Raw genomic sequence first — 12,837 nt, forward strand, 5'->3', positions numbered from 1 at the left:
TTAGCATTTAGTTTGTGGCAATTGCGGAAGAGCCTCCATATAAGCATTTTTGCGTATGGTAAAGCTTAAGGCTATGCCTATGCTTACTTAATTTTTTAACAACATTTTCAATTAGTTTATTAGTTTTGTGTAACGTCTCTATTGCTTTCCGCCCATCCGTTTGTTCGGATGAGTCTTATTGTTTGTAAATTTATTAAAACTTTAATCTTTATGGTCAACGAACCTCTAACTATTCCGCAATGTCCACGTCTAAGTATAAAAACATTTGGTTTCGAGAGAGCGAATAGCCGTCGGTAGTCATCTCGTGCAAAGCTTCAAAGGCCAGATGAAAGGCCAGGCTACAAATTTTGCGTCGCATTCAAATGTATGGCGTTACTCATCTTAGTATTTATATTGTCTTTGGTTCTCCACTCTTTAACAGCTTGACAAACAAATACTGAAATCGGGACTTATTGGTAGTGAGATGCCCTTGTCACAGTCAATAGCGTTTGAGGTATATAAACACAGGTATATTCACAATTTAAAATACTTACAATGCTTGTCTTACAAGCCTGCTTTGTTCGGCGTAGTGTTCGCAACTAGTTTTTGAATCTTAATAGTCCTCGATTTCCACATCTGTTTTCCATACCCTGAACTTATTTAAAACGGATAGAATTTATTTGTACAAATGTATGTATGCAGAAGAACTATCTTCGATCCCATTAAGTAAATATATATTCGTAAGCAGCATCGATCAATTTAGATCCATATTTACGCTCTTAAAATTTAAGAAGTTAAGTGTGGCAATTGCGGAAGAGCCTCCATATAAGCATTTTTGCGTATGGTAAAGCTTAAGGCTATGCCTATGCTTACTTAATTTTTTAACAACATTTTCAATTAGTTTATTAGTTTTGTGTAACGTCCCTATTGCTTTCCGCCCATCCGTTTGTTCGGATGAGTCTTATTGTTTGTAAATTTATTAAAACTTTAATCTTTATGGTCAACGAACCTCTAACTATTCCGCAATGTCCACGTCTAAGTATAAAAACATTTGGTTTCCCTCAAATTGTACGGGATAACTTAGACTTAATAAACCCATATACGCTCATATACGCTCATATAAAGCGTCAGTTGTCCATAAGACGTGCCGCAAAGATGATAAACACCGCTTACCAAATGCTCTCTGATCTCGTTGATAATGGCTATCTTAATTATTTTTCACGAAAACGTGTTTCTTATGTTTTAACTTCGTTCACGTAGCGAAAAGCTTTGGTTCAATGTCCTGCAGAAAACATATTGACAGAAAACTATTGAAATCACGCACACTCCTTATAAATTGCATATGTTCATTTTTGAGAGTCGCTGCATGAAGCACTAAATAGTTGGATAGACTATTATAAGCAGAGTATTACGCAAACGGTTGCAACTGATTTAAACGATCTTGTTTATATTGCTTTATGGCCACTCGCACAATCCACATAACAATATCAGCTTTCAGATTGCCGCTTGATTCATGTTGCCCATTAAAATGGGCATGGGTTTCGACAATCGGGTTTAGTCGCATTTAGCAGACACAGCTGGAAACATTAAGTGTGAAGTTGCAAGTAAGATGGAAAGTCAGATTCAAATTAACATTACTGTTTGGTAAAGTGATTAAAGTTTAAAAACTTAAACGCATATTCTGATTTTATTAAACACTTTTCGTGTAATCGAGGAAATAACGTGGTAAAGTCACAACCTCAGGTAAAAATTAAAATTATATCAATTTATAATGTTGACTGAACGATTAATCCACTGAATAACGATAATAATAATGAAGAGTGATTCATATTCTTCAAAATTGTGGGCATTATTTACCCTCTAAAACTTTAATAAGTATCATTAAGACCTTATTAGCATACTGGCACATTAAAGCACTTAGCCCCACCTATGTAAATTCTTTCATGATTGACTTCGGTGTTTATGGTTGAATCTTTATCATATTATAAGGACACAAGAACGGAATCCAAATGTGTGAAAATAACAAAGACCCAGTCTGCTTCTCTAAGAATGATATTCAGTTAAAATTTAGGGTGATGGGGGTTGGTATTCACGAAAGAGGATCTGCGTACACTAAACGACAGTCTGAATAATGTCTCTAGCTTTATAATGCTCAAAAGGTTCTAAGGTTCTAAAATTTGATAAAAGTCAACTTGTTTGCTAGAATAGCAGTCAAAGAAATTGACCTAGTTTGCCATCTAGCAAAATAATATTTGCACTTTAAGGAGTAGGAGAGTAAGAGTATATAAAAATGGGGCCTACATAGCTATATGGTTATATACTGTCGTATACCACTAAAATGATTAGGTACAAGCTGAAAATATGTATGTCGACATATCATTATACAACCACTTTTATGAGCATTTTTAACGAAAGTACAAGCTGTTAAAGCATTATTACACTATTATCCACAAGCCAATCCAAAACCAAAGTAAAGAGAACCTGTCGTAAATTAATAAGCGAAGAAAGTGTGTTGATTGGCACTAGGCATTTTTAAATTAAATTAAGACATCCTCAGCTGACATTGCTTATGATACACAATCGCTGAAACTGTTACACAATTCAAATTGCAAAACCCAAAACCAGCGTTATATTTGTAATCTACAACACCTACTAACTTATTTTGACTTATCTTTAGTGCTACCAGTGATCAGCGCTTCGCACAAACATTTATTATGAAACTCTGTTATCTAAGCTTGTACGAATATTCTATTTAAAATTAGCTGCCCTTCCCCAATGCTTAAATAAATTTTAGGCATTTTGAAACACTATCTTACCACGTATTAAGCAAATTTAAAAAAAAATCTCAGAAACTTGCTTCCAAGATGTGCCAAAAATGCATATGTATGTACATGTATGTATACATATAAACATTCACAAACTACTGTTACCTTATTTAGCATATCGTATGCAGCTTAAGTCCTAGAATAGTACACGTGTAATTTTTTGTCTTTATAACTTTTATACTACTAAACATATTGAATATCTTTTTTGTGAGGTAAAAATAATGAATGAATAAAGAAAACTGCATTTAAACTTTTTTTGTTGCTCTTCTGCCACCAAGTTATTTTCGTTACCAAAGAATATTTTAGAAGCTTTGAGAAGGCATTGTTCGTATATATTCTATTCTAGAAGCTACATGTAAATTTTGTGACCTTGGATCATAATTTTTACTAAATTTGGTGAAAAAAACACGATTGTGATATTGATTTTTATCGATTACTTGGAAACGGGACAAGTTATCGATTATCGGAAACAAACACGTGCTGCTCGGGCACTAAAAGGGCCTACGTAGCAAATTTCAAGTCTCTAGCTTGTATAGATCTAATATCCTTGCGTTCATACATACGGACTGACGGACGGACGAACGAACGAACAGACGAACTTCGCTACATCAACTCAATTATTCATGCTGATCAAGAATATGTATACTTTATGGGGTCGGAGCTGTTTCCTTTTACCTGTTATATTATATTATATACATTTGCACATATACATTATACCCTTTTTACCCATTTTTAATGGGTGCAGCTTATGTCAATGCCAAATGTCAAGCAAAACTAAAAGTTTACATCGACAAACATTTATTTACACCAATCTTAAAATACTCCAGATACTCTAAATTATATATATTAATAAGTATATACAATATATATTGCAATTTATAATATATACTGATATACAGATACAATATACATATGTAATAAATTTAATTAAATAATTGACAATATTAATGGTATATAATAATTCAGTAAAGCCTTAAAAGAGGCAATTATTTCAAACAGCAGCAACGGCTAAAAGTGGCATGCAGAATTCTCTTGAAAGAACGCGACACACCAGCACCCGAAATGTGCGCCAAAAGTATTTATGCTTTGGAATTTTATTTTTTGCAATTTTGGCACATAACACTAGGTTTTAAATGCACACTAATTTTTCGTTAAGTTGCTGACACGAATTTTCACCCTTAAATATTTAAAATGCGTGCAAATAATAATTTTTCAGAAAACGGAAAAGCTTGGCAACTCGATGAAATCATAAGTTATCGATTACATTTTGTGCTCAATATTCTTAAAGCTTGGCGCCTTTTTTGGAATAGAGTTGCAAGCGCAATAATCTAAATTGAATTAATAAAATATCTAACTAAATATTGACTCAAAATTTATATTTATTTATCTCTATATATAAAACTGTTTGTCCTCACTGACTGACTGACTGACTGACTGATTAGTGATCAACGCACTGCCCAAACCGTAAGAGCTAGGAAGGTGACATTTTTACTGTAGTTACCTTATGTGATGAAGGTGCATGTTAAGACGGGGTTTCGGGAAATTCTTCCCGCAAGTATGGAAAAATCGCGAAAAACGTTTGTATGTAACTTTTTTGTTTACCGTGTGGCCTCAAACTCAATTTCAAAGTTCTTTGTTCAAATTTATTTGAGGCGTGTTTCGTACTTTTCAAAAATGTATTCCTCCTTGGTGGAAATGGGGGTCAAAGATTTGGTAGGTGACGTTTCGCTCTCGAATTCATTTTCAAAGCTCTATATGAAAAATCATTTGAGACGTGTTTCACATTTTTCGCAAAATTTAAACTCCTTCGGCAGAAATGCGATTCAAAGATGTTTTGGGTGATGTGTTCAGTGATGTCCGATTTGCTTCAACCTTATTTTTAAAGCTCTACATAAGAACTTAATGAATACGTGTCTTAGCAATTTGGAAACTCCACCCACAAAAGTGGCTAATAAGCGAAAAACGTTGGATTCGTCACCATCGGATCGGCCTCATACTTATTTTCAAAGATTATTGCTAAAATTTATTAGAGGGGTGTTTCACACTTTTCGAAAAATCCATTCCTCCTTGGTGGAAATGGAAGATCAAAGATTTGATGGGTGGCCTTTTGCCTTCAAATTCATTTGCATGGATCTACATAAAAAAATTATTTTTAGAGGTGTTTTACAATTTTTGCGAAATTTAAGCTCCTTCGGTGGAAAGTGCATTTTAAAGTAATATTTTGAGAATTTTAATCTGAGTCCGATTTACATCAAACTTATTTTCAAAACTCTATATAAGAATATAATGAATACGTGTTTCAGCGATTTGGGAAATTTCACTCGAAACAGTGGTAAAATGACTGAAAACGTTTGCATGAGAGTAGTTTTCTTACTGTCCGCTCAGTTTCAAAATCATTTTTAAAGCTATTCGAGAACACTGATCTTATAATATATGTGCCACGGTACATATTTTACATGTGTGTACATAGTTTTATGTAGCTATGAATGGATATTTTCCACTTACAAACATGTGCTTGCACGCCATTGGCTGAGATAAAAACTTCTCTCCCGAACATACACCGTCCAAAAACAAAAGTGAAATCAATCTACATATGTGGTCTATTTTCTTAACATAGTTATTGCACAAAAAGCGATTTGTGTTAAAATGATTTAATTCTTGAATTTTCCTGTAAGAATTAATCGTTAGTATCGAGAGTAATATATCATTTAAATAAAGTAATATAGGTTGCCGGCTAACTTTGTTGCCCGAGTTAGCATCATCAAGCCGCGACTTCTGGATTCGTTCGTCTGGATTTTGGAGAGCGAATAGCCGTCGGCAGTCATCTCGTGCGAAGCTTCGAAGGCCAGATAAAAGGCCAGGCTACAAATTTTGCGTCGCATTCAAATTTATGTGTGTTACTCATCTTAGTGTTTATATTGTCTTTGGTTCTGCACTCTTTAACAGCTTGACAAACAAATACTGAAATCGGGACTTATTGGTAGTGAGATGCCCTTGTCACAGTCAATAGCGTTTGAGGTATATAAACATAGGTATATTCACAATTTAAAATACTTACAATGCTTGTCTTACAAGCCTGCTTTGTTCGGCGTAGTGTTCGCAACTAGTTTTTGAATCTTAATAGTCCTCGATTTCCACATCTGTTTTCTATACCCTGAACTTATTTAAATTTATTTAAATAGAAATTATTTGTACAAATGTATGTATGCAGAAGAAGTATCTTCGATCCCATTAAGTAAATATATATTCGTAAGCAGCATCGAACAATCTAGATCCATATTTACGCTCTTAAAATTTAAGAAGTTATTTAGCATTTAGTTTGTGGCAATTGCGGAAGAGCCTCCATACAAGCATGTTTGCGTATGGTAAAGCTTAAGGCTATGCCTATGTTTACTTAATTTTTTAACAACATTTTCAATTAGTTTATAAGTTTTGTGTAACGTCTCTATTGCTTTCCGCCCATCCGTTTGTTCGGATGAGTCTTATTGTTTGTAAATTTATTAAAACTTTAATCTTTATGGTCAACGAACCTCTAACTATTCCGCAATGTCCACGTCTAAGTATAAAAACATTTGGTTTCCCTTAAATTGTACGGGATAACTTAGACTTAATAAACCCATATACGCTCATATACGCTCATATAAAGCGTCAGTTGTCCATAAGACGTGCCGCAAAGATGATAAACACCGCTTACCAAATGCTCTCTGATCTCGTTGATAATGGCTATCTTAATTATTTTTCACGAAAACGTGTTTCTTATGTTTTAACTTCGTTCACGTAGCGAAAAGCTTTGGTTCAATGTCCTGCAGAAAACAGATTGACAGAAAACTATTGAAATCACGCACACTCCTTATAAATTGCATATGTTCATTTTTGAGAGTCGCTGCATGAAGCACTAAATAGTTGGATAGACTATTATAAGCAGAGTATTACGCAAACGGTTGCAACTGATTTAAACGATCTTGTTTATATTGCTTTATGGCCACTCGCACAATCCACATAACAATATCAGCTTTCAGATTGCCGCTTGATTCATGTTGCCCATTAAAATGGGCATGGGTTTCGACAATCGGGTTTAGTCGCATTTAGCAGACACAGCTGGAAACATTAAGTGTGAAGTTGCAAGTAAGATGGAAAGTCAGATTCAAATTAGTCATTACTGTTTGGTAAAGTGATTAAAGTTTAAAAACTTAAACGCATATTCTGATTTTATTGAACACTTTTCGTGTAATCGAGGAAATAACGTGGTAAAGTCAAAACCTCAGGTAAAACTTAAAATTATATCAATTTATAATGTTGACTGAACGATTAATCCACTGAATAACGATAATAATAATGAAGAGTGATTCATATTCTTCAAAATTGTGGGCATTACTTTAATAAGCCTCAGAAACTTTAATAAGCATCATTAAGACCTTATTAGCATACTAGCATATTAAAGCACTTAGCCCCACCTATGGTAAATTCATTCATGATTGACTTCGCTGTTTATGGTTGAATCTTTATCATATTATAAGGACACAAGAACGGCATCCAAATGTGTGAAAATAACAAAGACCCAGTCTGCTTCTCTAAGAATGATATAGAGTTAAAATTTAGGTTGGTATTCACGAAAGAGGATCTGTGCACACTAAACGACAGTCTGAATAATGTCACTAGCTTTATAATGCACAAAAAAAAAACCCCCCCCAATATTGATAGAGAATAATTTATCGTTTATTAAGCAAACTAACACTGTGCGGGCACTAGAAACAACAATATTCGAAAATTCATGTTTGTAAACCTTACAGGTTTCTAAATTAACGTTTATATACAACATACATTTTCACAAAATCATTATACATTATTTACCTATTGTAAAATTCATATTTCGTTCGTTTTAAGACAGCTCTAAGGTTCTAAAATTTGATTATAGTCAACTTGTTTGCTAGAATAGCAGTCAGATAAAGTGACCTAGTTTGCCATCTAGCTAAATAATATTTGTACTTTAAGGAGTAGGAGAAGTAAATTCATACACAGCATTAGAGTATATAAAAATGGGGCCTACATGGTTAGCTCTATGGTTATATACTGGCGTATGCCACTAAAATGATTAGATACAAGCTGAAAATATGTCGACATATCATTATACAACCACTTTTATGAGCATTTTTAATGAAAGTACAAGCTGTTAACGCATTATTACACTATTACCCACAAGCCAACCCAAAACCAAAGTAAAGAAAACCTGTCGTAAATTATTAAGCGAAGAAAGTGTGTTGATTGGCACTAGGCATTTTTAAATTAAATTAAGACAGCCTCAGCTGACATTGCTAATGATACACAATCGCTGAAACTGTTACACAATTCAAATTGCAAAGCCCAAAACCAGCGTTATATTTGTAATCTACAACACCTACTAACTTATTTTGACTTATCTTTAGTGCTACCAGTGATCAGCGCGTCGCACAAACATTTATTATGAAACTCTGTTATCTAAGCTTGTACGAATATTCTATTTAAAATTAGCTGCCCTTCCCCAATGCTTAAATAAATTTTAGGCATTTTGAAACACTATCTTACCACGTATTAAGCAAATTTAAAAAAAATCTCAGAGACTTGCTTCCAAGATGTGCCAAAAATGCATATGTATGTACATGTATGTATACATATAAACATTCAGAGATTTAGAGATTTGAAATTTGCTACGTAGGCCCTTCTAGTGCCCGATAACTTGTCCCGTTTCAAAGTAATCGATAGAAATCAAGATCACAATCGTGTTTTTTTTACCAAATTTAGTAAAAATTATGATCCAAGGTCACCCAAATTTACATGTAGCTGCTAGAATAGAATATATACGAACAATGCCTTCTCAAAGCTTCTAAAATATTCTTTGGTAACGAAAATAACTTGGTGGCAGAAGAGCACCAAAAAAAAGTTTAAATGCAGTTTTCTTTATTCATTCATTATTTTTACCTCACAAAAAAAGATATTCAATTGTTTAATAGTATAAAAGTTATAAAGGCAAAAAATTACACATGTACTATTCTAGGACTTAAGCTGCATACGATATGCAAAATAAGGTAACGGTAGTTTGTGAATGTTTATATGTATACATACATGTACATACATATGCATTTTTGGCACATCTTGGAAAAAGTTTGTGAGCATTTTTTATAAATTTGCTTAATACGTGGTAAGCATTGGGGAAGGGCAGCTAATTGTAAATAGAATATTCGTACAAGGTTAGATTAAAGAGTTTCATAATAAATGATTTGCGCGATGCGCTGATCACTGGTATAATAAGATAAGATAAGTCAAAATAAGTTAGTAGGTGTTATAGATTACAGATATAACGCTGGTCTTGGTTTTTTTGATTTGAATGGTTAACACTCTTCTTCTTTCAATTTAAATTTGGCAGTTTCAGCGATTGTGTACTTGTACTTTCGTTAAAAATGCTCATAAAAGTGGTTGTACATTGATATGTCGACATATTTTCAGCTTGTATCTAATCATTTTAGTGGTATATGTCAGTATATAACCATAAAGATATTTAGGCCCCATTTTTATACCCTGAACCCATTAAAAATGGGTATAAGGGTATATTGTATTTGTGCAAAATCCAAATGTATGTAACAGGCAGAAGGAAATATCTCCGACCCCATATATATAGTTTATAGATCCAAGTTTTAGGTATAATTCCAATTCAATTTTATACCACAATTCAGTTCTGTACATAACGTTTGACAAAAAACATACATTGCTCCGGCTTTGCCGTTATAAAAAACTTTCTTATTATTGATACAATCACTGAGCCACAAGGCCAGCGATACGAGAGTGAAGTGAAACTCCCAAAGTGATCATCGTAAGAAGATATCGTTTACTTCGGCCGACTCTGCTTCCCTTAATAGCGCAAGACGGCAACTTGATATTTGGCGCCCAACTCGTGGTAATAACGAAAGAAAATTAGCCACGCGAGCGTTCGTTAATAACTGAAACACGCTAACAAATACATTACCTGATTGCTGACCTGTGTCAATACAGGCAGCAACAGTGCAACAACTTCGCCCTCGTAAAGACCCATTGGCAAAAGTGCACCGAGGCCACTGGACAACGAAGGCTGCGGCGTTGGAGCTATCTGGACAGCGAAGACTGCGGCGTTGGAGCTTAATTCCCCTTTAGTAGTTGTCTTAGAATCATGTAAGTGGGCTTTTCCTTAACTCTTTTCAAGTCAATTCAAAAGAAATTTAAAAAAAAGAAGCACATTATATTTTGCATTACCTATTACTCGATTATAAATCTATAAAAAAAAATAATAATAAGTTATACGGCATTGAGAACTTTAATTGATAGATAAGCTCGATATTTGTCACTTGTATTTAAAGCAAATTGCAAGAACGCATATTATGTCGGCTTGCTTCCCACTCTATTCGTTAGTAACTTTGTAGTTAAACGCTCTGCCTTAACATGACACGCCAGCGTAGAGGAACTCACGCTTAATCATCAAAATATTGAATTGTTTATCTGTTGCGAAGGCATATGAGCTCTTCATTCTCACAATACAGAACGCCAGGCCACTGTTCAAGTGACTCAGAATCTGACTGTGACACTCAGGCCCTTATTCGCAGACCAAAACTGGAACCCGTTGTTCCCCCAGCGCCTAGCAACATGAACGCTGAACAACTCAGGGCAATAATGCAGACGGCCATCTCCAGCGCCTTACCTGAGCAAGCTGCTGCAAACCAATAGAGAGAACAAGAGTTAATTCAAAGAATTAACCAAATGTCTGAACAGATAGCGGCTGTGCGCATTACTACGTCAGAAGTGCAAACGTATGTGGCCACTGAAATAAACAATGAGATACGCTGCGACGAGCCACTTGACGCCGTCAAATGCTTGCGAGTTTACCGGAGCACAAGAATCTTATGTGTCGTGGCGGCAAGCAGCGCTGGCAGCCTATCAAATTTTCAAACCATATAATGGCAGTTCACGCCACTATCAGGCGGTTATCATTATCAGAAACAAGTTCAGGGGCCCTGCTGATGCAGTACTAGCTTCGTTTGGCATAGTATTGAACTTTGTTGCGATTATAAATCGCCTCGATTTCACGTATAGTGACAAACGACCCATCCATGTAATAGAACAGGAGTTAGGCACCTTGAGGCAGGGGGGCCTATCGCTACTTCAGTATTACGACGAAGTAGAAAAAAAACTGACTTTACTGACCAACAAGGTTAAGATGTCATATGAACCAATTGATGACGCATTGCGCGTTTTTATATCAGGTCTCAAACGCAACCTCACAGACGTGCTCTTCGCGGCTAAGCCAAAGGACTTACCCTCGGCACTCGCCCTTGCACAGGAGGTTGAATCTAACCATGAGAGATATGCCTTTGCGGCTAACTACGCTAGAAACCAGGAGGAAAAAGAGCGTAGACCAAGCACTAAAGTGCAGAATAGCCAGCAGGGTGAGCCACAGTCAAATGGCCAGAAATACCCACACTACAATAAGCAGGCCAGGACGCAAAGCCAAGCCGATCAAAAAAGCGGCAGACAACAGAATAACAATACGGCACCAGTGTCCATGGAAGTTGACCCTTCCATATCGAGGATGCTACAGCCCTCACAAGCCCTAGCTTATGTAAACAAGAGATCAGCCCAATCTGATCGCACAAGTGCTCAGAGAAAGCAGCAAAGGTTAAACCACATTGCGCAGGGCGCACCACGGGGGTCAGAGTCATATGCTACAGCCGCTGATAGTGCGGTGTCGCAAATTGACGACGATGGCAACAGCGATGCTGGTTCGGATGTGCTCAATTTTTTAGGAGAAAGTCCCTGCTACCTCTCATCCGACGAAGAGTAGCGGCGACTGATATGAAATTCCTCATCGATACGGGCGCGTCGAAAATTTTCATTCGACCATATGAAGGATTAAAAGGCGTTTGCCCGGTTGACAAAAATTTCACAATTCATTCAATCCATGGCACGACAAACATCACACAAAAATGCCTTGTGCCGATGTTAAATACAGAAGCTACATTCTTTATTTTACCAGATTTGTCAACATTTGATGGCATCATAGGCCTTGACCTGTTAACACAGGTAGGAGCCTCGCTTTGCTTAGCTTCAGGACAACTCAAGTGGGGTACGGAAGTCGAAAAAATCACCTTCCACACTTGTGCCAACGTAAATTTCACAAAAGTAGATTGTGCAGAGACACCGCTATTAGTTAAAAGTTCTTTCTTAAAAATGCTAAAGACCAGACAAAAGGCTTTTGCAGACCCAGATGAAGCGTTGCCGTATAACACATCAGTCGTGGCTACCATTAAGACCACTGATGAGCAACCCATCTATGCCAAGCTTTACCCATATCCAATGGAAGCAGCTGATTTCGTTAATAAAGAAATCAAAGATCTGCTAAAAAATGATATAATTCAAAAGTCCGTCTCTCCCTACAATAACCCAATATGGGTAGTAGACAAGAAGGGCACTGATGAAGCAGGCAATAGGAAAATGAGGTTGGTAATGGACTTTCGTAAACTTAACGAAAGAACCGTGCATGACAAATACCCTATGCCAAATATATCAATTATATTGTTGAATTTAAGGAGAGCCAAATTCTTTTCAACATTAGCCCTCAAGTCTGGTTATCACCAGATCATACTCGCTGACCGTGAAAAAACCTCTTTCTCTGTGAACTGGGGGAAATACGAGTTCAAAAGACTCCCCTTTGGATTAAAGAATGCAGCAAGCATCTACCAAAGAACCATCGACGACATACTGCGAGAGCAGATTGGCAAATTTTGCTATGTTTATGTCGATGACGCAATCATCTTTTCAGAAGATGGGGAATCCCACATTAAACACGTGGATTGGGTCCTAAAAAGCTTACACGAAGCAAACATGAGGGTCTCCGTCGAAAAGTCACGTTTTTTTAAGAAAAGCGTGAACTTTCTTGGTTTCATAGTCACCAGCACTGGCGCCACGACGGATCCTGAAAAGGTTAGGGCAATACAGGAGTATCCAGAACCTAAAACACTGTTCGAGGTCAGAT

At 36.1% G+C, this 12,837-nt stretch overlaps 1 protein-coding gene across 5 annotated transcripts in view; it reads left to right on the plus strand.

Annotated features, from left to right (window-relative positions):
• Window positions 1–1,533: 1,533 nt before the first annotated feature.
• Window positions 1,534–12,837, plus strand: part of LOC6636801 (arylsulfatase B) — a 79,244-nt gene continuing 67,940 nt past the window's right edge. Inside the window, exon 1 of one of the 5 annotated variants that reach the window (XM_015168249.3) lies at window positions 1,534–1,722. The gene's annotated coding sequence lies outside the window, so the exon portion shown is untranslated. Of the gene's footprint in view, window positions 1,723–6,849; window positions 7,070–9,481; window positions 9,984–12,837 lie in introns of those variants that run through there. The other 4 variants (XM_070208080.1, XM_015168250.3, XM_070208079.1 and 1 more) reach the window with 4 other exon arrangements.

Source organism: Drosophila virilis, chromosome 3 (genome assembly GCF_030788295.1).
Source record: "Drosophila virilis strain 15010-1051.87 chromosome 3, Dvir_AGI_RSII-ME, whole genome shotgun sequence".
In the NCBI taxonomy this organism is placed as follows: Eukaryota; Metazoa; Arthropoda; class Insecta; order Diptera; family Drosophilidae; genus Drosophila; species Drosophila virilis.